Source organism: Falco biarmicus, chromosome Z (assembly GCF_023638135.1).
Source record: "Falco biarmicus isolate bFalBia1 chromosome Z, bFalBia1.pri, whole genome shotgun sequence".
In the NCBI taxonomy this organism is placed as follows: Eukaryota; Metazoa; Chordata; class Aves; order Falconiformes; family Falconidae; genus Falco; species Falco biarmicus.
Window position 1 is genome coordinate 75980720 of NC_079311.1, and position 23368 is coordinate 76004087.

At 46.4% G+C, this 23368-nt stretch overlaps 1 protein-coding gene across 11 annotated transcripts in view; it reads left to right on the forward strand.

Moving 5' to 3' along the window:
- The window catches only part of FAM219A (family with sequence similarity 219 member A), a 103027-nt gene that overhangs the window by 36105 nt on the left and 43554 nt on the right, over positions 1-23368 (forward strand). The window lies entirely within an intron of this gene.

Genomic DNA, 23368 nt, shown 5'->3' on the forward strand with positions numbered 1-23368 from the left:
GGTTATAAAATGTAAAAGACCGCTGGTGTGTTTTGGATTAAAGTGATATGCTTTCCTGTTTTGTCCTGAAAAAGGAGAGGAGTTTGCCAGTGGCATCTCCCATCTTTTTTTCTTTTTTCTTTTTTTTTAATGCAGCAAAAAGAAATAGAGTCTCTTTAACCATTTCTGAAACACAATTCTTTTATATTTGTACTTTATATTCACTTCACAAAGAACAGCTGTGGAATTGTTACTCCAACAACCTAAGTAAATTTCTTAACAGATGGCTCTTGCACTGGGTGGGATGAAAGCAGCCTCTTCCATCCTGGTGTGGCTTGTTTGTTGTTCTTAAATCCTGATACCTTGACAGGGCTTAAGACAGACTTTCCTGTTTTCATTGCAGTGTAAGTATAGTGTTGCGTCAGTAATTCTGCATTGAAGTCTTGCCCCTTTTCCCTTTAAAATTTTTCTTTTAAAACAAGAGAACAACAGCATCACCTTTTTTCTTAAATCACAGCGCTGGTGCAGCATGTTCAGCCAGAGAGACCTGAACGGAAATGTAAAGTTCCTTGGAAATGGTTTTTCAAGGGAGATACTGAGTGCAGTTGTGACGAAGACACTTGTTGTAGACCTTGAAACTTTCTTCCCTCCGTTGCCTCAAGTGAGGAGAGTTTATTAAAAAGGAGAGATGCTTGGACTGCATAACAGTTTGCATATAAAATACCAAGCTTGCTCAGATAACATTTAAACTCCTGTTCCTGAAGCAAGGATGAGTCTTCACACTGCAGAGATATGTGGACACTTACTCACCTCAGACTTAAACAAATATAGGAGTCTCATGCCTAGAGTCTTATTTTTTTCACCTGTGGTGTTTTTGTGACAGTCATCTTGAATATGACATGACATACACCAGCCCCCTTCCTTTGCTGTGCCAGCAGAATCCATGAGTCAGTGTGGCCCAGCTGCAGTTTCTTCACAGAGCTGGGTCCTGCCTTTGAGGGCCAGTTGATGTCGTCGGGGCTCCAGCAGTTAGCACTGGGCTGCATGCGTGTGCAACGAGTGGTGTGATCCCAACTTCACTCTGTCCCTCCAGGGACTGCACCAGCTGCTCAGGCTGTCTGGGCTGGTGAGCACCACAGCTTTGAGGAGACAATCAGATGATAAGGCAGTCTATGCTACCAGAAAAGCCATATCCACCCTCTTTCAAGGAAAAAGCATCACGCCAGCCTGGGCTGCCAGCTGAACTATGCTGTTGTGAGTGGTGGAAGAAATGCAAAAGCGTACTGCGAGCAAATGTCACAATTTCTGGGTGAATGACTTGTCAGCCTGGCAGCTGATTGCAGTTGAAAGGGGAATGTATTGTGTTGGTAGTAAGAGGCTCATCAGAACAGCTGAAGTCGTGATTCAAGCCATTATCGTAGGCTGTTTAGTGTTCACCTGCCTCTGTTAGTTCGTGCTGTCTGTGGGGATGTGACTGGGAAGTGGTTTTCCAAACTCTTCTTTCTATTGATCATCTTCAGGTAGAAGTCCCAAGGAGTCATGCTGACAGAAGGAGCAGGAGGTCCTCTTTCTACGGGCTCGATGAGAAACCCTGTTCACTTGATTGTTAGTGACCTGGCTGCTTCTCCCATGAGAAGACATCTTCACTTTGATAATTGCCTCCTGTAAATGTACTGATGGTACAAGACCTAAGCTATTTCTGGAGGCCTTTGGGAAATGGTGTTCTTCAAGAAAAGCCATACAGTACAGCTGTTGCTGGATGCAGCAGGGAGCAGAGACAGTGAGGAGTTAAACTGAAGTGATGGGAGAATACAACTTCAGCATCTGTGTTCTCCACACAGCTATGCTTTTGTGAGATACGTCTTGGCTCTGTGTGAACCACAATACTAGCTCCTGTTCTACTTGATGTACTTTTCATTTCTGGATTTAGAACATGACATGTTAATACAATTGGATGCCCACCAGTGTGATGGAAATAGGGCACAATTACCAAAATGTTTATGCAGGATGAGCCGGAGTGTAGAGTTCAAGGTGCTGGGCATGGTTGTAAATGAAAGTACGTTTGGTGTGGCGCCTGTATAATTGAGATGCCACACATTGTCTCTGTGCATGGATCACTGTCAGCACCTCAGGATTATCATGGGCATGATAGCAGGAGGCAGGTACCTTCACAATTTACTTGATATAAAAGCTGGACCTGAGAACTAGCAGCTCAAACTGGAGTTCAGCCGTACAGATGATTTTGGAAACTTCTAAAGCAGTCACAAATTCCCTGAACTCTGCCACATTATAGCTGAGGGAGTAGTTATATCCAAAAAGCCCTTGGAGCAGTTGCAGTAAATGGCCCTAAACTGTACTGTTTGTGCAATTTAATATCCCTTTCTGCTCAAAGCAATTCTGCAGGGATTTTACATGGTGTAAGAACAGAATGATTTAATTTTGCTGTGTTAAAGTCTATTAGCTTTCCTGCAAACAGGAAATAGTTCACAGCTTCTTAATAATTCTGAAATGACTGAGGTGGGAAATTCATGTGAATTAGATTTCCTTGTGTAAGCACAGGTGTATACTCATTGTTGACTATTGCTCTGCTTCAAATGTTTGCAAATACTGCAGAAATGGAAGCATAAAAACCATAGAGACAGGGTGGATGTAGACCAGATATCCTTTGATGAAACATAATGCAGTCTTAATGTCATTCTTGGCATAAGTTATTGTCCTACTGGCTGTGCAAAGTGGGTGAAACACAGATTGCAAATAAATTGTTGATCTCTGGCATAGATGAACCATTTGAGTCGTTTTGGGTGTTTTCTGGCTATGACCCTGTTTCTGTTTCTGTGACCCTGTTCTCAGGCTCAGGCCATCTCTGTGCTGTTTTGGGAAGACCCCACATCAGACCTCTCAAAAACTATGGTTCTGCAGGCACTTTACACAAGCTCTTGTGATGATGCTCGATTTCCAGATACAATAGATGGTCCTGTAACTTGGATTGAAAACAATTACTTTGGACGTAAATTAGGTACAAGATAGATTTTTACTTCAAGAAATAATGAGAAGAGTTTAAATGGAAATGTAATCAGTTTAAAGTAAATTGAAAGCCTCCAAGTTTTGTCAGATTAGAGCAGAGGTTACAAGTAGGGTAGAGGCTGGCTGCTTCATGGGAAGTGAGATATCTCACCTAGAAATTACCGCCTTGACAGGAGACCCTGTTTGAGGCTAATAACCTCCCATTAGTAAGTGAAAATAAAAGATACGGGAATAAGGAGAGGAAGATGGTAAGAGCTAAGGAAGGTATGTGAAAGAGCAGTAGAGAGCATGCAAACCTCAAATCATGTCCTGAGGTAGCTGCACTTAGCTTACAGGCTAATCATTACAATTTGTGTCATCAGTGCATCATGTGTTTATACATCATAACAGGTTAGGACTCTGCTGCCTCCTTTGAAGGTCATTACAATACACTTAGGTATCTTGTGTTTGTACAATAGGAGTGTCAGTTTAGATAGATCTGTATGCCACAAAGTATGCTGAAGATGTGCCCAAGGGTTAGACTTTATGTAGATCAGCTTTTTAAAACACGAATTTCATCTAAAGCATCAGAAGCTGTCTCTGGGCTGTGGTGCTGGAGGCAGGAACCTAATGAGACTGCTTTAATACAGTTCTAACATACACATTAGGTTGCGGTTGGAAAGAGTCTTTCAAGGTTTAAGCAGCACTTTCTGAAAGTGCCTTCACTTAACAGCTAATGACAAGCTTTCTTCAATTTTCTCTCATTATCTTGTATAGCCAGATAATGAGAATGGTCACCCAGAGAGACCATTTAATTTATTTACCATTTTATATTTCATTGGGAAGCTTTTGCATATTTGAGCCAGTAACGTTCATGATTTCTGCCTCCATAAGTCAAGTGCCCGAGTTCAGCTTCAATCTATCATTGCTCTGAAGATTTACATTTCAGATAGCTTTTTCCAGCAGCACAGATGTTGCAAACCTTAAATTAATGCACAGAGCTGCTTCTACCCTGCAGAAAATGGAAATAATAGGTAAGGAAAACAGTATCTCTTTCCCATTCCTGTCTTCTTAATGATAGTGGAATTTGAAAGATCTACAAAGGGCTGTTTCAGCTAAATATCTTATGTCCACCAGTGTCTGAAAAGAGAATAATGAGCTGAAAGTGTTTCTGTGCCCACCCACAGTGTTAATTGAAAGCTGTGAAGACCAAGAGGTAGAACCTGTCTCAAGAGATCTTTCTTGCAGAAACTTTATGTGAGCCATCTTCCCTGTATCTGAATGTATTGTCTAAGCCATCTTCATTAAGCTAAAAGGCTTCAGTGGTAATAAGAGATCTCCTTAATGCTTCCCATTGTAGCAAACTGAAAAAAAAAAATCAAACCAAATTGAAACCCTTGCAGAAGATACCTTTCTTACATTTTGTTAACTCTTCTCTAGCATATAGTGTGCATAGAAATGTATATGCTGCTATACGCAGCAGAAGGAACTGACACAAATGTGGACCTAGCCTCCAAACTTAAAATTGAGAAGGTACCTTAGCAGGAAAGTTGTGCGTTTTTTAATTTGCTTTTTAAGATCATGTGTGCTGTTCTTGCAAGCTTCTTATATGAATGAGAATCACAGGGAGAAAAAATTGTCAGATATGACAGACTGGTAGAGAGGCAACTCTTTACATTGAACAGGGATGTGTGACAACTTAAATATTGGGGAGCTCTATTTGAAGTACAGTAGTTTGGATGATAATGAAAAAGGAGTTCCTGAGAAAAATAACTGAGCAAAGAGCCTGAAGCCATTCACAAGGCAATTCTGGAAGAACATCTTCCTGGAAAGGGAATATGATAGATGAAGAAACAAGCCTGTATACTGAGACCAACCTTTAAGATGTCTGGGGAATGGTCTGGCCTGTGACACTTGTGATTTGTTTGTGTAATTTTCTGCTTAATACCAAATGTTTGCAGGAAGGGACCACTTTTCAGGACTGTGATATAGTCCTGGAACCGCAGCTCCTGACCACTTTTTTCCCCTGCAGTGTAGTTGGAACCATGATATCAGTACTTACTGCTTTCTGGTGCGTGCTGTCAAATGAATTCAGCAGAAATGTATTTATGAAGATACTCTTGTCGCAGGGGACAGAGCCCTAGAGGAGTACCCAGCTGTCCTGCTCTTGTGTTAAGCAGCTTCACTTCTCTGCATCTCCGTTCTCCCAAATATAAGATAGGGGATAATGATTCAGACGTCTCTTGCAAGAATACTGTGAAAGGTGAAAAGGAGAGTGGGAAGGCTGAGAAACAGGGAAAAAGAATTTAGTGTCTCTACAGGGAACATGAATGAAGCCATCTTTGCCACGTGGTGACAGAGACAAAAAAGCACACAAAAGTTCAGGTAGATTAAAATGAAGACAAAAACCTGTGAAGCCATTCTAGATCACTAATACATTGCCTCGGACATGGTATGTGTTTCTGATCACTCATCCTAAAAAGGAGATTGTGGAATCAGCAAGAGTTTGAGGGTCTGTAATAAGGAATAAAGAAACAGTGGAAATAGTGAGATTGTTTCTTCTTGAAGAACCAAATAGTAGGAAGCATGCTGAGGAGGAAAATAATCAAGGAAGCAGAAAAAAGAGAGAAGGGGTAATAGATACCTGAACTCCTACTCCAAAACACAAGATGTTAAGAACTTAGTGGGACTGAAAGACACTGATCCCAAAGCTGAGTCAGTAGAGTGGGTGGGAGATGCTGGGATGGGAATCCATTCCTACAGCTTGTGGACCTGCTGGCACAAGACACCAGTTAATGGATAAGGAGGATGCAGGGATCTATGCCAAATTAAAAATAAACAGGGTGAGAAGGAATAGACATTCTTTTTTCAGCAACTCTGGCAGTCCTAGGGGCTTGAAAGGGAACTTTCCCAAGTGGCAGGTCATCCTGAAAGAGATTTCTTACTTCACTTGGGGTGAATGAGCACAGGCTGTTGGTAAGATCAAGGCAAGATTGTGCCATCATGGAATGATGTAAAGGACAACCAGATGACCAGGACCAGTCAGGATGGGTTTATGAAAGACAGGTCCTGCTCAACTAATCTGATCTCCTTCTATGACAAGATGACCTGCTTAGCAGATGAGGGAAAGACTATGGATAGTCTATAGACATTGGTAAAGCCTTTGATACCCTTTCCACAGCATTCTCCTGGAGACACTGGCCACTCATGGCTTGGACGGGTGCATCTTTGCTGGGTAACCAGCTGGCTGGGTCAGCCCAGAGAGTGGTGGGGAATGGAGCTACATCCAGCTGGTGGCCAGTCACAGGTGGTGTTCCCCAGGGCTCGGTGCTGGGGCCAGTCCTGTTCCGTATCTTTATCAGTGATCTGGACGAGGGGATCTAGCACACCCTCACCAAGTTCACAGGTGACCCCCAGCTGGGGGGAGCGTTGATCTGCGGGAGGGCAGGAGGCTCTGCAGGGGGGTCTGGGCAGGCTGGAGCGATGGGCCCAGGCCAGTTGTGTGAGGGTCAACCAGGCTCAGTGCCGGGCCCTGCCCGTGGGTCACACCAGCCCCCGCAGCGCTGCGGGCTGGGGGCAGGGGGCTGGGAACTGCCTGGGGGGAAAGGGCCTGGGGGGGCTGGTCGGCAGCCGGCTGGGCATGAGCCCCCCGTGTGCCCAGGTGGCCAAGGAGGCCAGCAGCATCCTGGCTGGTGCCGGGAACGGCGTGGCCAGCAGGGCCAGGGCAGTGCTGTCCCCCTGCACTGGGCACTGGCGAGGCCGCCCCTCGACTCCTGTGTTCAGGTTGGGCCCCTCACTGCCAGGGGGACGCAGAGGGGCTGCAGCGTGTCCAGAGACGGGCAGGGGGCTGGTGCCGGGGCTGGGGCACAAGGCTGGTGGGGAGCGGCTGGGGGAGCTGGGGGGGTCAGCCTGGAGAGGAGGAGGCTCGGGGGCACCTTGTGGCTCCCTGCAGCTGCCTGACAGGAGGGTGTGGGCAGGGGGGTCGGTCTCTTCTCCCAGGTAACAGGGGGATAGAACAAGAGGAGATGGCCTCAAGTTGCTCGAGGGGAGGTTTGGATTGGATATTAGGAAAAATTTTGTCACTGAAAGAGCGGTGAAGCATTGGAACAGGCTGCCTGGGGAAGGATTGAGTCACCGTCCCTGTAGGTATTTAAAAGCCATGTAGATGTGGTAGTTAGGGACATGGTTTAGTGGTGGACTTGGCAGTGTTCAGTTAGCAGTTGGACTTAATAATCTTAAAGGTCTTTTCCAACCCAAACGATTCTATGGTCCTGTGATTCTAAAGAATGGGGCTTCTACTCTGTTGTTATGGTAGGTCCCTTGCTCCTACTTCACCAAGTGTTCCCACTGTCCCAGCTCTCAGTGGAGAGTGGCAGTGCAGGCAACGGTGTGATGCTGGCAAGGGAACTGGCAGGGTTGTGAATAGGGTTGCAAGACACACCAGTGTGTCAGGGAGAAGGTTAGGTCTGCTGGGTACAGCAAGACATGGTAGAGCCACACACACACACAAGATGAAGAAAGGCATAAAACTAACATTCTGCTGACAGCCAAGTAAGTAATTTTGTGGGCTGTTTAGTGTTTGGCTCAACAGATAGCATCTGAACATTTCACAAAGTCTTTCTTCATCTCTGAAGCCCTACTGTTATGTGAGTGAATGGATTAGAGAGCTTTACCAGATCCCCCTAGTCCTTTCAAAATCCCTTCCTTCGCTCTCATGATCTTGTGGCTGGACAGATAAAAGCTTGAGACAGAGACTGATTAAGGCCAGAAGATCATTTGGGGTTTTCAGTGCAACATATCTATCACCTGATGATTTTCCCCTCCTCCTGATTATTACCTTTTCACCTACTCAAAGTGCAGTTTGGTAGTGTTTGTAAGCAGTCATCGTATCATACTGCAGGGCTGTGATCCAGGAGCCCAGCAGAGGAGTGAGACCTTTCTAGTGGCCTTTTGCAGGAAAACTGGTTTTAGAGACTTGGCACATTTCATGTAAGAGCATAAAGGTCCCAGTTCTCTAGGACAGCCCCACGTTTTATAACCACAAGATCATCTTCCCTTCTGTTCCTCCTTCCCTACATGGCTTGCAGCTTCTGCAAGAAATCACATACTTGGGATTCTGTTTCTTCCTTGTGTAGCCCTGATTCGTGTCCTGTGTAGTCCATGCTGACCCCTGAATTATGAAAGGAAAGGGTTTGCATGAGTATGTCATTAAAGACTTTTGTAGCACATAGGTTGCAGGGGCTCAAATTAGGCTGCAGTATCCGTATTTAAGACCTTGGCAAAACAGCCCTGCTGTTTTTTTCTAATGTCGGTTCCCTGCATTTTTAACAGAGGAAAATGGACTATAAGGAAACCGCATCATGGCCTAGCACAGTAGCACCAGCATGGCTCTCGGACATCTGAGCTCATTGCTCCGTGTCACCAGCCTTAGCTGAGTTCAGGCCACAGAGACAGTCAGGTTCCTAAATACCTTCACTGCAAGAAGGTTTTTGGACCTTCACTCAAATGTAGTCTGGGACCAGCTGGGGAAAGTAACAGCATTGGTTGGTTGTTGTCCTTCATGTGTGCAAGCCCTGGCAGAGCATCAAGGTGCATGTTATCACAGATGTCTGACAGCTATGTCCTCTGCTGCTCTTGACCCTCACTGCCTTTTGCTGTGCCTGTCCTGTCTCTTCCTTGTCTTCTAGGAACATCATTCAGCCACTTCTGCTTCCATTCCTGGTTACCCATCCAGTCCCCCCATCACCTTTTACAGTTGCCTCTGGTCCTCCTAGCAGACCCTACATTCCCTCCCTATTTGTCTCCTGCCAGTCCTCTGCCCTCATCAGACTGTCCTTGGACTGCAGATGCTGAGAGGGATAACACATAGAGGGGAGGATTCAGGGTGACCAAATGTGTTCCTAGCACCTCACTCCAACAAAAAATATGTATATTTATATATTTATGTGTGTGTGTGTGTAAAGTTATATTTAAATATATATATTTCATATCGAGCTGAGAGAAACATCCAGAGTGCAAAATTTCAGCCCAAAGAGTAGACATTTGGCAAATGAAAAAACCAGGTGATATACAAACATTTGGGCAGTCACACTCAAGGAGCAAAGCAGGCAACACCCTCCATGGCTCACAGCAGTCTGCCTTCCAGCAGGGCCTTCGGGAGCCCTGGCACAGGCCTTTGGGGCTGGCCTGTGTCTCTGCAGCAGAAGGAGCAGCAGCCCGGAGGGAGCTGGATAAAGAGCGACAGCAGTATGCATGTGCCTGAGCCTGTCCCAGGAAGCACTGATGTTGTGGTCACTTTTCATATCCCTTCCCAGCTCAGCCAGAGATGTAGTTTGGATTCTTGTGCGTGCAGTAAGCTCCTTCGACCTCCTCTTCCCACCTCAGGCAGTGCTTTCTCCCGTGCTCTGCAATCTGCTGCAGCTCCTTCAAGGGGGCCAGGGACAGATGGCTTGATTTTGGCTGATAAATGGGCTGCCTTCAAAGGAGAAGTGAGGCGGAAGCTGTCTGGCCTGATATCTCTTTCTGGTGCTGTCAATGGGAGGCCAAGGAGGCAAGCTGGAGCAGAATGAAGACCAGTTGCATTGCAGGAAGCACAAAGGGGAAACAAATTCTCCTTTAAAAACGCTCTCCTTGTGCCACTAAATGGTGTCTGCTTGCCTTTATTTCAGACAGCTCCTGCCAAACCCTGTTTACCTCAGTATTTAAGATATGCTCTGTTCTTTGCTCAGCCTGCTCTGCTACATGAAACACAGCAGCACTAAGTATCTTCAGATGCTCTCGAGGGACAGCTGGGAATGTGGCTGGCATTTTGTGTGCTGCTGACTTTTAAGCTCAACATGGTAAAATGCTATCCAGGCTTGTCAGTTCCCATCCACAGCATCTGGCAGTGCTGGGGGCTGTCGGACACCTTGCTGAGCCTAGCCTCAAGTCAGTGGTGGGGGGCTGCCACACTCTGTAGGACCCTTGTGGTGCATAAACTGCAACCCTGTAATAACTGAGGGAATTAGGAGCAAGCTTAGTGGATAGGGGAGATGATAAAAGCCACCACTTGTGGGAATAAAAATAGGTTTTTCTTCAGAGACCTCAATTTTGCACTTTTTTTCAGGATTAGGAGGGGAAGAAGCATCCCTGCCCTTTGGAGGCAGAACAATTTATAAACCACATTTATAAAAATCAGCTGTTTCCCTTTAAGTTGGTTCCTGTGGCTTTGTCTCGACTTCGCTGATTAGTCACATAATGAGGATATTTCTAATACAAATGTGTCAGGGGAGAAGGGAGTCAAACAGCACTTCTTCAGAGGAGAATCTGTATCCCCCTGGATGCTAATTAGTCATGGAGAGGCAGGTGTGGGGGGCGGGGGTGAGGCGAGCTCTTATTTTAGAAGCCAGAATGATTTGTGCTCTCACAATTTCTTGCACAGGGCTGGAAAGCCATGCCAAGGTAGAGTGACTTGAGATCTCCCTTGGCTTTTGCATCCCTGCCCCTCAGACGTTTCCCATGCTGCTGCTCCTGCTGCTGTTCGAGGGGTTATTTCTGTGAGGAGCTTGGCTAAACAGAAACTCTCTCCTTATACATATGGAAATCTGATGACTGAGCTCTCCATCTCTTGGGACAAGTTGAAAGCATCATGCTAAAGAGAAAAGGCCTGCTGAGCACTGAGCTTGGTAGCTTTGTTTTCTCAACTAGTGGAGAGAAACTGTTGAGGTTTTAATGCTGGGATCCACCTTGCAGGATGGGCAAGTGACTTCTCAGGCTGTGCTCACAGGGACGGTGCTGAACACTTTGAACTGGTAGCCACAAGTGAGGACAGGAGCAGTCCTGCCTGCCCGGTGCTGCCCTCTCAAAGTTGTTAGTGTTACCCACCAAGATCCTGGCTGAGCCTATCAGCCTGGGTTGTGCGTTCAGGAGGCAGCACTAGCACTGTAGGGGTATGAAAGCATGGGCTGTGGCAGGCCCCTGCTCCGTTCAGGCTAAACTGGTGTCCGCTGCTGAGATTCCCACCTGTCTGCAGTGTGACAGATATGCTTGGTGTGTAAGCCTTGGGAGCTGCTCATCTTTTGGGTTGTGTTGGAAGAGTCTGTGTTTTTAGATTTGTTGAACAGCTTTGAATGCTTCCGGGCATCCATTATTTTTCCTGAGAAATCTTTTGAAACCTCCATCCCAGAGTGGTGGGCCCCCACAGTGCTTCTTCAGAGCTTTGGTTGGATCCATTTTATAGCCTTTCTCCTTTCCTCCGTTTTCTCAGCATCCCTCCTTCCCTGGAGCCAGAGGTAGCTTTGATCTTGGACAAATGCATAGGTATTTGCTCTTCCCTCAACATCCTGTCTGCATTCACTAGGCAGCATTCCCAGATCTTCAACTTCCCTAGAAAGCAGGGTGCTTAGTGCTTGAGATTTCCATGCTGGTGACTTTAACTCTTTCCAGAGCAATGTTTGGCTGAGTAGCTGAAGGGAGATGCAGTGATTCCCTGCTGAAGGCACTTAAAAGAACCACCCATGCCCTTGGCTTGTGAGCACAGGTTGAGTAAAGTGCAGGCATACAAACTCGGCTTGTATAGACAGTGAACACGCAGCCTAGGGTGCCTTGGGTTGAAGGCAGTATACCTGGCAAATGTGAAGTAGGTGTGCAATGGAGCAGGCATCCTGTGGTTTCAGCATGAATCCAGAGGCTGAAGAAAAGCTCCACAGTGTGCTTTCTTACCAGGAATGTCAGACATCAAGCTGACACTTGACAGGTGGCATTGTTCATTATATGGGTCTCGTGGTTGGCTTGAGACCTCAGAGAGCCTGTAGAACCAGATATCCCTGCCCTCTGGGAGAAGGGGGATTTACTAGGTGCAGGAGAAAAGCAGGATGAAAAATTATTGGTGGAGGAAGAGTGAACAGGAGAAGCAATCAAACAGCTCAGGAAAGGATCTGAGGGACTGGATTAAAGGCGCAAGGTATATTCCAGGAGCAAAGGTATGGGAGCTGAACATATAAAAACCAGCCACCTTTCTTAAAGTATCCTAACTGCTAACTGGAAAAGAATGAGTGGCCCCAGAGTGGCTAGTAATAGGTGTAACATTGAACCATTGTTTGAAGTCCATGGTCTGTTGAAACGTATGGATGTGGAGCCATCCCACATTTTCCTGCTATTATTTGTACAGCCAAGGGCTCTGAAAGCTTAGTAATAGCATATTTGGCACTGGCTAGATCCAGTCCATGGCCTATAAAAGTGATTCTCTGATCTCCAGGCTGCTGGAGGGAACTTACATCACTGGAACAGAACGCCCCTACTGTCATTTGTATTGTGCCAGGACATTTTTGTCAGGATATATAATTTCTGCAATATGTGCCGGAACCAGCCAAAATTTATAGTGTTTCCTTCAGGTAAACTTTGATCTTGTCTTTCATGTACAGCTGGAACAGCCTAGCTGCCTGCAGAGAGGATCTGTAAACCATTCTGTATACGCTGTGTGTACAACCATGGCGTTTCAGCAGTGATGGCAGCTCTTGTCTTGCACTTTCTCAGCCAGTTTCTCACAGTGTTGGGGTTGTCCATAGGAAGGAAGGTTCCTCTCCACCCTGTGGGGGAGTCTCTGATCATTTCAGGTGGAAAACTCAGCGCTCTCTTTGAAAATACTTTTCCTCCTGGTGAGGCTCCTTTGAGACCTTGAAGGAGTTAAGATGGAGGACACCTTTGAAAGAAGCTATAAACACTAACTAGTGATCTTGAATTCAGTCACTACAAGATCTTGCTGTGGTCTCTTATGGGCAGCACTAGGGCTGTGCATAGCACTGCAATTTTCTGTAGGATTCAGATAATACAGATAATGCCTGTACACCAGCGCACACAGCTACAGGCCACCTGATCGGGAAGAGGAAGGTGATGAGGCCTTCACAGACAAGCTGGAGGTGGCCTCCCGATCGCAGGCCCTGGTCCTCTTGGGGGACTTGCATCGCCCCGATAGGCACTGGGAAGACGGCACAGCGAGGCTCGCGCCGTCCAGGAGGCTGCTGCAGAGTGCTGGTGATCACTTTCTGACACAGGCAGTGGAGGAGCTCCTAGACTTTGTCATGAGAAAGGCAGGAGGACTGGTTAGGGTTGTGAAGGTTGGGGGCAGCCCTGTCAGCAGTGACCATGAGATGGAGTCAGGTTCCTGCGTGAAGGCAGCAGGGCAACAAGTAGGACTACAAGCATGGACTTCAGGAGAGCTAACTCTGGCCTCTTGAAGGTTCTACTTGGAGGAATGCCATGGGTTAGGACTCTGGAAAGTAGCGGGGTCCAAGAGAGCTGGCTAGCATTCAAGCATCACTTCCTCCAAGCTCCAGATCGGTGCATCACCATGAGTAAGAACGTGCTGTGAGAACATGCAGAGAGGTGACGAGGCGGGCCAAGGTGTGTTTGGAATGAAACCCGGTGAGGGAGGTCAGGGACAAGAAGGGCTTCTTCCAGTACCTCAGCAGGAGAAGGATGACTCGGGAAAATGTGGGCCGGCTGCTGACTGAGGTGGGTGCCCTGGTGCCCAGGGACAGAGAAAGAGGAGTTATTGAATGCTGCCTTTGCTTCAGCCTTCACTGCCGAGGCCGGCCCTCTGTTATCCCAGAGCCTGGAGGCAAGAAAGGAAGTCTGGAGAAAGGAAGAGTCTCTCTTGGTCGAGGAGGATCATGTTAGAGATCACTTAAGCAGCTTGACACCCACAAATCCATGGGCCCTGTCGGGATGCACCCAGAGCGCTGAGGGAGCTGGCAGACGCTATTGCCAAGCCGCTCCCCACCATCTTTGAAAGGCCATGGAGAACAGGAGGGGTGCCTGAGGACAGGAGGAAAGCCAGGGCCACTCCGGCCTTCAAAAAGGGCAAGAAGGAGGATCCGGGAGACTACAGGCCAGCCAGCCTCACCTCCATCCCTGGAAAGGTGATGGAACAGCTCATCCTGGTGGTCATCTCAAAGCACGTGGAGGAAAAGGGGTCATCAGGAAGAGTCAACACAGATTCACCAAGGGGAAATCATGCCTGACCAACCCGATAGCCTTCTCTGATGGAAGATGAGGGGAGAGCAGCGGTGGATGTTGTCTGCCTTGACCTCAGGAAGGCTTTTGACACTGTCTCCCATAAGATCGTGACACGTAAGCTCAGGCAGTGTGGACTAGATGAGTGGACAGTGAGGTGGATCGAGAGCTGGCGGAACAGCAGGGCTCAGGGGTTGTGATCAGCGGCGCAGAGTCCAGCTGGAGGCCTGTAGCTCGCGGTGCTCCCAGGGGTCGGTGCTGGGCCCGGTCCCGTTCAACTCATTCACCATTGACCTGGACGAAGGGACTGAGCGCACCCTCAGCAAGTTTGCTGATGATGCAGAACTGGGAGGAGCGGCTGACACACCAGGAGGCTGCGCTGCCGTTCAGAGAGACCTGGACGGGCTGGAGAGTCGGGCAGAGGAACTTCATGAAGTTCCACAGCGGCACGTGGAGGGTCCTGCCCCTGGGGAGGGACAGCCCCAGGCACCAGCACAGGCTGGGGTGACCTGCTGGGGGGCAGCTCTGCGGAGAAGGACCTGGGAGTGCTGCTGGGCAGCCAGTTGCCCGGGGGCCAGCTGTGTGCCCCGGTGGGCAGCCAGTTGCTCGTGGGCCAGCTGTGTGCCCCGGTGGCCAAGCAGGCCAGTGGGACCCTGGGGGGCATGAGGAGGAGCGGGGCCAGCAGGTCGAGGGGGGATCCTCCCCCTCTGCTCTGCCCTGGTGAGGTCCCACCTGCAGTGCTGTGCCCAGTGCTGGGCTCCCCAGTTCAGAAGGGACTGGGAACTGCTGGGGAGGGTCCGGTGGGGGCTGCAAAGACCATCAGGGGACTGGAGCATCTGCCTGGTGAGGAAAGGCTGAGGGAGCTGGGCCTCTTTAGCCTGGAGGAGATTGAGAGGGGATCTTATCAATGCACACAAATACCTTAAGTGTCAGGAGGATGGGTCCAAGCTCTGTTCAGCGGTGCCCAGCGATGGGACAAGGGGCAGTAATCACAAACAGAAGCACTGAAAGTTTCACCTGAATCTGAGGAAGAACTTCTTCACCTTGAGGGTGACAGAGCCCTGGAACTGGCTGCCCAGAGAGGTTGTTGAGTCTCCTGTGGAGACATTCAAAACTGCCTGGGCATGACTCTGCAGCCTGCTCTAGGTGAACCTGCTTTAGCAGGGGGTTGGTCTAGATGATCTCCAGAGGTCCCCTCCAACCCTGACTATGGTGTGATTCTGAGACTCAGCTGCAGTATGTAGCCCAGAGCCCAAGCTCCTGTTCCTGACTCTGTCCTCCAAACACGCTGTGACCTTGGCTCTGACATGCTTCTCAATTTATAATCATTTTGAGGGTATCCTCCCGCATGAGCTGTGGTTTGAAGAGCAGTTGTAAAGTTGTTTGGTGATTTTGATATCCTGGTTTGGCCCAATGCCTGTTGCTAAACAGACTCCTACAATAGCTACCAAGGATTTTGTGGTGCTTTATTGCCTTACATACTCATATGTCTCATGTTGCAGCTCAGAGGTGTGGCTGTATAACCAGATGTGTATAAGAAAAGGTGTAATGTCAGCATAGGTATGTCCTTAACAAGGAAGGAAATGTTTTGGTATTGAAGCACCCTGAAAACATACTTCAGTTAATAGCTGGTTTTAAATAATTATTGCATGCCAGCCACTTGGCAAGCGCTACAGGCAGTGGGAAGTGCAGTGTGGCATTTCTCTAATTTGCAATGTTAATGATCCAATTTAAGTCATGTAAAGTTAACACAAACCTATAAATGAATGTGATAATAGTGATGGCTTATGCGTGAGAGAAGAGGGAAATACGGTGTTAAATATATTCTATCGTGATTGAAAGGAAAGGACTGTGGGATGCTTGTGCTGGTTTCTTGGAGGGAAACCTAACAGAAATCATGTAATTACTGCCATTTTTCTTCCTTGTCCCTCAGTTGCTTTCCCAAAGTATTTGGTTGGTGCTTCCTCTGTTATTGTAGACTCCCAGGATTAGTCATACATCATCACCTAAAAAAAGATACTTTCTTCCCTGTGCTGCAAATGTCATTTTTGATCAGGAAAACAGAACTGTGAAGCATCTTGTTCCCTTTCCACAGCTTACACCTTCCTGCTTGCTGCATTTTTTTCAGCTTGAGTGTGGCATGACAAACCCCTTGCAGCCAGGGCTCCAAGGGAGCATTTCAGCGCGAGCTCTGTGACATACACAGGCAGACTGGCACTTCTCTCCTGCCCCCATTTGAAACACGGCAAAGATCCAAACCCTCACTACCTGCCAGTAAGCTGAGTTACCCCAACTACAGGTGTACACAGTAAAAAGTCATTTAAGTGACATTCTGGTTCAATTTAATTAATATGACTTGAGGTTTTAATCATGGAGCAATATTAACAGTTCTGGCTTTTCAACTGCTAAAAAAAATGGCTTCAAATACTGGTTTGTCATACAATTATAAACTGAACAGGTTCAAAATCTGGATCTTGTAGTGGATATTGCAGGCCTAATTTGTTACTGTTAAGTAAGTTTTCTTCGGTTGCTCAGAAAAGGAAAACAGCAACGTTGTAACTGGTACATTGGCAGAGCTAGTAGAAAGTCAATAAACAGTTGTTGTTTATTGCTTTGTTGAAACTGAGTCAGTAGCTATCTGAATGTATTTCAGTGTATCAGTCGTTGCGTCACCAAAATGGCATATATTTTCACTTTGGTGAAAAGTGGTGGTGATGCTGAGATGAGCAGTTAGTGCTCTGGATCCAGCAGCGTGCACATGCTGATGAAAAGTGACAACCACATCTTCCCAGGAGCCTTCTGCTGTGATCACTGTGTGATTCTGGAGTTCCTTCAACATGTAAGACTTAGAAAAAAGATGGTTTTCTTCAGCTTACCCAGAGAGAAGAAGGTGACGGCCAGCTGTAGTCCTTGACAGTGGGTAGGGGAGTTTGGAGAACCTCTCTCTCCTGGAATAAACTGGTGTTCTGCCTAAATGAGTTTGGCTTAGAAGCAGGCTCCTCTCCTCTAAAGACAGATGGGGGAAAGGGACCTGAAAAGATAGGGATCTCACCAGCTTGCACCAAATCCAGATGAACTTGCCCCAAAACCTGATCAGCTCTGTTGATTTTCTGTGTGACAAATTAGTTTCTAACCCAGGCTCACAACAGCAATTCCACAACTTCCGTCAGGCAAATGTACAGCTCCTTAACCATACCTCTGCAGTTTTCTTTGCTATTTCCTTGCAACCCTGCTGTAATTTAAGGTAATTTTTTCTTATTCTAGTAATCAGAAACATGAAAAATAAATTACTCCCTTTTTCTCTGTGGCAGTCTTTTCTGTATGTGAAGATGGCAATTGTATCCCTCCTTAGCCTTCCCCTTTCTGCTCTGAACAACCCCATTCTTCCAGTGTTCCTGGATGGTTGTAGCTTCTAGCTTTTATCTGTAGGACAGCTGAAGGAATTACATCTTCCTTGAAATAATGGGCTCCAACATTGTATGTTTAAGCTGAAGCCTGAGGGGTGTGAGGGAGAGCCTGAGAGTCTTTTGTGAGGCTTGCAGGTTCCACTCCTGCCACACATCCACCTGTGACACTTTCTCTTGCTGAACATGCCATTATGGACCATTGTTCATCTATATGGTGGATTCAGCTTGATCCACTGTAAATCTGACAGCCTTTGAGACTCTCCTTTTATGCTATTTCTTACACAGACTACGTGCATCTTGATTCCCAGTGGTTTTGTACCCAGTGGTTTTTTTAAGCACTTCATGTTCATAGATATGTCTGTATTGTAGTGATACGTAGAGGCTGCAGAGGTCTGTTGTCCAAAACACTGTGAGGTCGTGCTATTACATACCTACCTGTGCACACCGAGTCCCCTCCCGAGAAGCCTGCTGCCTACAGCTGCATTTCTTGGTATAACCTAGTGTGGTACAGCTTGAAGCAGACTGAATCTGCAGACACCATAGCATTTTCTGTTCCCAGGGCAGAGAGTCTGAAGGCATAAATATTTATTAGCAGGAGCAATGTTCTAGCCTGAGAGCCTGGGATGACAACATAGGAATGATAGAAACTTCTCGGTGACCTGAATGTACCCCCTGTATTTGGGGTGCATGCAGTTTCTCACACATTTTCCTGTTCCCCAAGTCAGTCTCTCAAGTACAGAACACGTATCAATTTTTCCAAACTCAATGTTTGATGTGGAAAAGAAGCAAAAAACTTGGGCTTGTCCTTTCTTGTTAGCATTTGTTTGCAGCATGTGATCCACATGGGCAGCTTCAGAAAGCAGGAGTCCACTGAGCTGTGAGTGCTCACTGTAGGCTGTCACACACACGTTGGTACCGAGACTTCCAGCATCTTTAAGAAGACAGCAAGCAGTGGTACTGGAGAGAGACAAAAGGTAGCTGGGTGATACTGCTGAGCAGCCATCTCATACTGATTCAGCTGATGATGATCAGACAAAAGCCTCTGCAGAGGTGGTGGGTAAAGCCCTGTATATTGGCTCTTTCCTTGAGATTAGAGGGTAAGGGCAACCATGCCCCTCTGCTTTATCAAAAAGCAGAGCTCCTTTAGTGATCATAGAATTTCTCCCAGGCAGCAGAGTGGAGAACATTTTCTTAGGGCTGTAAAAATGACTGATTTTTAGGATAAGGAAGGGTGGGCAGATAGAGACATCTCAGTTTCCAGCTGTGTTTTTAAGGGGCAGCTGAAGGCTGCAGAAACTGCATGTGCCCGTTCCCTTCCATGTGCACTGGGGTCCCAGAGGATTTGCAGGGTGAAAGGCAGAGGCTAGTGAAGCTTACAAGGTGTCAGAAGTGTTGACTGTGAAGTAAGGCAAAGGAGGCTGCATTTTCCAAGGCGTTACAAGGATACATTTGTATGCAGCACTCAGCTCCACCGCTCAGGGTGTGACTGCAGAGTTTGCTGGCTGCTTGAGGCTATTCCCCCCACCCCCCCCTACTCAGTGTGGGTTACTGGGAGAGGTATACAATAGGAATAAAAAGGCTATTGACCTGGTGCATTAAGGCAGATGATGTGTTCTTGCTAAGTACTGCAAAAAGGAAAGGAGGGATTTAAAAAAAGAGAAAGAATAAAAACCCTGCTGAACATGCCATCTTCCTTCAACTCTTGATTTCAGTTTTGAGTCATTTTAGGTTCTCTCTGTGCCCCTGCATATGGAGGATTCACAGCACTTCTGCTCCACGAAAGTTCACTGGAACTAATTTCTAATGTTCAGAAATGTCACACAGTACACACACTGTAGGACATGGCTGTATCTGGCAGGAGGGCAGTTTTCAAGGTCTGTTGTGTCAAGCCTATAAGAAAAAACAAACCAGTAAGGAACCACCCCACTGTTCAAGTGCTGTGGTTGTGTGTGCCCCATTAAAATGTGAACATGTGGGGAGAAAACTTCGATTAAACTCTGGCCCCAGCCAAACATTCATGCAGTGGCCTGATTGAATGTATTTTTTCCTTAGGAATGAAGACATAAGAAGACCTCAGGAACAAAAAATCCCTTAAATATATTGAATTTCCATAGCCATTTTAAAGCCCCTGCAGCAACATCTCAGTACTTGCCTTCTAATTGGGAGTGTTGTGTTCCCTGCAGCAACCCAAGAGAAATCACATCGTCTGGCCTGGTACCAGTCACACCACCACGTAGCTGAGATTTTGATGTCAGGGTCAGAGCTGAATGCATTGGTCTAGGGAGACTTGTAAAAAAGGACAAAATTGCAAAGTGAATTCCAATAGCAAAAGCCCACACTGAGTCTCAGTGTGCTCAGAGGCATTCACAAGCTAAAGGCTAATTAGTCAAGTAAATGTTTCGCTGGGTGGGTGAGCTATATATAGAGAAATGCACCTGTTCAGTATGCACAGAAGCAAAGTGTGTTCCTGCAAAGAGGCAGCTCCAGCCAAGCAGCCGTGGGAATGCTGCATTCTTGCAGCTGGGGTTGTTACTGTAGAGTCATGTGTGTTGCTGTAGAACATCTACAAAGTGATGGATGGGAAATACGACAGTGCCTTAGCACTCCTGGCCCAGGGATAGATACCTGCTGGCACTGGCGATGCTGTCTCTGGCCCAGCTTGGTTTCCTTTTGGATCTGTTTTACTCTCTGGAGGCAGCAAGGCTATGTGCACAGCGGTGATCACCCAGACTGCTGTTGCTTTGTGATCCCTCTGTGCAGGTCTTGGATTTGTTGTGTGGCCATAACATGTTCCCCTGGTGGGTCTGCTGTAGAGGTGCCATGCTGCTGTGGCAGAAAAGTGTCATTACAAACCTTGGAGATGACTTCCTGGTGCGAACCGGCATTATTATGGACTCTGCTGCTGTGTCCTTCATCGTTCTGACCTCCAGTGTCAAGAGGCCAGCATGCAGTCTCCACCAGTTGGCCAGCCTCCTCTGTAGTCAGTGGGGAGAGGGGACACATCTCCAAGGACAGATTCATCTCTTTGTAACGTGAGTGTCCAAGACAGGATGGAATGAATCGCTCTTTGAAAGTCATCTTTGTTTTCTCTGGAGGTCTAGGAAGCCTTTTCTGTTTGTTTGGTCTATAGCTTTGAGATTGCTCCAGCTGTGTCCTCTGGTCCAGGACCAGAGTCCAGATCCTCAAAGGCACCTCAGAACATTTCTCCCCTCCCTCTATTCATGCAAATGGATGTCTGATATCACTGGCAGATTACCCAAAAGGAAGAACTGCTATCAGCACATCAGCTGCTGAGAAAAGTGAGGGCTGGTGTTTGTTTAAATCGTTTAAACATAATTTTAACAACATGAACCTGAGCTAATCCTCATAGCCAGGTTCCCTTCTCTGCCATGTGAACTTCTGTCTGTGAGCACATGTGACTCTACGCTGGACTGCACCAGCACAGGAGGCAGAATGTGGCCATCATACTATGTCCTCTACCATAATATGTCTACTCCCATGCCTTCCTGCAGGCAGCAGGTTGTGTCTCCAAGGTCTTGTTTGTGGTTAGTAGCACTAGGAAGCATCCAGCTCTTGGATTCCTGCTCCTTTAAAACAGCTGTATCCTTCCTTTTCCCAGCCTGTCAAGAGAAAAGGTTCTCATCTGGGAAGCCTGGACTCAGATGATGCCACTAACCATGTTACACATCCCATCTTGGAGAGCTTCTAGCATGTCTAGGAGACAGTCATGTCCTTTGTATTATCTGGCCATTCCCATGAATATCCTTTCCTACAGCCTTCTCAATCTAGCCCCTTCATCTGGGTGTGTTTAAGACCAATCCCATGTTCCAAGGATACTGCAAGAACTGGTCTTCGATTGAGATCATAGAATAGGTTCTGACACAGAAAAAAAGGTTGGCTATTTTAAGTCCATTTAAAGGTCTCACCTACTGTTGTGCCATTTCCCCAAGAGGACAATAACAGGGTGAGCCCATGGTGGTGCCTCTCCCTGGTTCCCTCCCTCCAGTGGTGTGTGTCTCAGGGCAGGATGAGACAGAAGCAGTGTTTTTGGGTTTGGCAGATATTCCTTCCATTCATTTCTCCCACTCTTTCCTGAGCCCCTTTTAGCATCCACAGCAGCATATCATCTGCTGTATGGAGAAGTGCTGAGTTTGATCCCAGCTGCTGCATGTTCACTGCCACTTGGTGTCTCATGCTTGTAGAAAATAAGGGCTATCTGGCCCCTTTTCACCTTCTCACCCTACTCAGGATTATTTAGACTTCTCACAGAGGCCCTGTGCTTTGTCTTTCCCTGGCTGAAGAGTCTTGTTCGGTCTAGCTGGTTGTGCGATGGGACCTGTCATCCAAGATATCTCTTCCTTGAGTGAAAGCTGCTAGCTACACCTCATCATTTTCATTTATAAAAGTTGTGATTGTTTTTCTTCTTTGTACTACCTCACTTTTAGCTTAATATAATTTCAGCTGCTCTATTTTGTCATTTAGTGTTGTTATTAAAGTAGGATTTTTAACCTAAAATGCAGGTGATCCATCATTTATGCCTGTTTTCTCCTGGAGACTGGCTTTTTATTTGCAACCTGCTCTAACCTTTTTAACCAGTCATTAACTGCTGCATTAGAGGGAAAGTCCAGCAGTGACTGCATTAGAGGAAAGCAGAAGAAATTGCATTATCTATTCAATGTCCATTTCAATGTCAAAATTGAATGCAAGGTCTTGTAAGCACCATCCATTTTAAGTATTGTCAAAGTTTACAGGATAGTGCAAAGGAGCAGAATTTTGATAAAATATTATAACCCTACTTACGTTATTTGACCAGTTTCTATGAAGACAGGGCCTAATTCAGGAATTACATTTTATCTCAGAAGCACAGTGTATTAATAAGAGCTAATGTGCACTGCAGAGAGGAGGCAGGCACTAGGGAAGAAGTGGCTCGCCAAGTGATTTTTTTACTGAGAGCAAAGTCCAATGGTACCTTGCCTTGAAATTCAATGACTCTGCCTTGCATACAGGTGTCAGTGGCAAACAATAGTTGCATTTTTATAAGAAATTGTGTACAAAATACAAACTGCAGAAACTGAGAGACAGGCAACATCAATTCACCAGTTTGGAATGGTATTTTCTAGTATTTGGTTTCTGGCACTTTGTTCCATTTCTTACAAAGTGACGGTTTCTTCAGATATTAGACCTAACATTGGATGTTTGTTTTCCTTGTGCAGCTCTATTATAATTACAAATTTACATACACTTATGCATATATGTATGTGTATATTCAGTTTAGTTTCGAGCTTCTAGGTGGGAAGAAGTGAACACGTTGGAAAACCAATTTTAATTTTCACTATGGTGCTAAGTAGAAGTAAGTTCCAACAGGTTTTAACTTTGCTGTGAAAGATCTGTAAATGTTTTTTAGCTGTGGTAGAACTGCCTTAATGGGTAGTTTGAATCTCTCTGAATCCTTTGATGTGCTGTACCATAGAGTACAACACTACCTGAATTAGGTTGTCTGCAGGTAGGCATGATGGAACGGACTCTGTGTTTGGGGAGCATTGGTGCTGACAGATACTGAATAAATTTTTCCAGTTAGCCACAAAATAAGTTCAGTATTAGAAGTACAGGCTTATTCATTGTTCTTCCAAGAGGGACTGGAGATTGAATTCTACTCATTCAGTCGTTATTCCTTCTAAGCTGGACTTTCACACAGGCTGGTCATGAGCTTTTGAGTTTTAATCATGAGGTTTACTGTTCCACTTGGAACTGAGGTGAAACTGTAAATGCATTTCATACAACACCCCAAAGAGTCATCAGATGAAAATGATTTGGGATTACTGCCAACCCAGGCTGAATTTGAACTGGTGACCCACCCTCCACATTATATTCCCAGTATCATCCATCATATAAGTCTGATGTTGAAATCTGGCATTTCCAGAGGTACTTTGAGCATACTAAATGTGCTTCCAAGTTCTGTCTTTTGCCCCTGGGTTTCAGCTATTCAA